A 2,140-nucleotide genomic window follows, 5' to 3' on the forward strand; every position below is an offset into this window, starting at 1 on the left:
AACCCCCCCATATATAGGGAAATAGTCTGATTTAAAAAAAAAGTATATCCAATAAAATATGTATATAAATAATACTTTTCATGAAAAAATTGTATTGATCCATACATTTTTTAAAAAGTTATAGTACTTTATAGTAAAAAATGTAAATTATAAAATCGAAAATTTTCACACAAAAATAGCATTTGGTAGCCGTTTTTACCATGAAGATAAGATAAAGTCCGAAATTGTTTTTTTTCATGATAAAGCATATTACATTAGCTTTAATGTAAGATATATATAAAAGTGTCAGACCTTCCGGAACATTTTCAAAAGTTAAGTTGAAAAAGTTAATTTTTTGTGAAAAAGTTGTCATTTTAAATCCCCCCCTGTGGGCAGGTTAAGTGTCAGATTTACAAAAAAAATATACCAAATGATAAGTAAAGACATCAAGCATCTATATAAAAAAAAATTATATTGATATGTTCATTTTTGAAAAAGTTAGAGCATTATTAAGTTAAAAATATAAAAAAAAATTATTTTACAAAAATCGTAATTTTTTATTAACTTTGATGTCAACTTTCACCACGAAGACAAGTCCAGAGGTCAAATTTTTTTTTTTCAAATTAAAGTATATTACATTAGCTTTAATTTAAGATATATATAAAAGTGTCAGACCTTCCGGAACATTTTCAAAAGTTAAGTTGAAAAAGTTAATTTTTTGTGAAAAAGTTATCATTTTAAATCCCCCCCTGTGGGCAGAAAGAAGGTCAAATTTACAAAAAAAATATATCAAATGAAAGGTAATGATATCATGCATATATATAAAAGAATATTATATTGATATGTTCATTTTTTAAAAAGTTATGGCATTTTTAATTTAAAAAATTTGAAAAAATTTCGAAAATTAGTGATTTTTAAATTTGTAATTTTTTTGGAGGTTTCCCCCATTTACGGGGAATGAGGAAAATTTTTTCAATTTTGAAGGGTAATATCTTCGACTAGATACGATTTGTGATCTTTTGACGTATCGTTGAAAGAAATCCGTTGGGTGAGAGCTGAGAAAAAGTGGTAACAGACACAAAAAAAAAAAAATAAAAAAACTCATCATAGTAAAATTAATACCTTCTCAGCTTCGCATCGAAGCTAAAAATCTCAAAAAACCAAAAAAATCAGGAAAATTGTAGTTATAAATATGAAAAAAAAATATATAACACGATTAAATACTTTTCTTGTATTTTTTCACGCATAAAATAGGAGTTTAGGATATGAAAATATAAAAAATTGTAATATTTATAAGAAAAATGACTAGAATGAAGAGAACGATTTTCTCGAATTTTAACCTCTTCATGCACGGTGGCATCATATGATACCACTAAATTGTAGAATTTATATAAAATCGAAAAATTGTGGTAGCAATGTTATTATTGTTTTGGTTTAATGTACGGAACATTACGCATCGGTCTACTTGGTTGTGTTATCGTTGAAAGATATATATTAATAAACGCGAAACTGTTTTGTGCATTTGAAAAAGTCAAATTTTACTTTTTTTTTATATATAATTAACGACCAAATAATGTAAGTATATTTATAATTAATTACTTTTATTACATAAAATAGTACGATCTATTCATATTTGTCAATATTAAAACAATATAATGTTGTTATGCATTTGAAATTGCTTAGTTACCATGTGGTATCGAATGATATCACTGTGCCTATTATATGAAAAATAATAACACTTTATACTATGATGTTTTTTTTCTATTTAAAAATAGATCTCAGGGATAAATATATAGTTTTTTTTTTTTTGGATTTAGAAATCCCTAGTGATTCAGAATGTGCTGTATGCCCAGAATGTATCAGAGCATTTCACACTAAATTAATAAAAAATTGACTACAGTATATATTATTTTGTTAAATACTTTTAAAATATGTTATAAAACTTATATTCAGTTAAAAAACTGAAGTTATCAGAAGTCTGAAATTTAAGAAAAATACCTAGTCTTATTTATAATTTTTTAAATATTATTTGTTTATTATTATTCAATATTGATCTTTTAAAATTTGTTTTATTATATATATTTTATGAACTTAATTTTATGATTTATAATTTATGAAGTTTTTCTAAAAGTTGATGTTTGTTATTTTTTTTTTTTTAATA

The sequence above is a fragment of the Daktulosphaira vitifoliae genome, unplaced genomic scaffold, assembly GCF_025091365.1.
Source record: "Daktulosphaira vitifoliae isolate Bord-2020 unplaced genomic scaffold, ASM2509136v1 Scaffold_3, whole genome shotgun sequence".
Classification (NCBI taxonomy): domain Eukaryota; kingdom Metazoa; phylum Arthropoda; class Insecta; order Hemiptera; family Phylloxeridae; genus Daktulosphaira; species Daktulosphaira vitifoliae.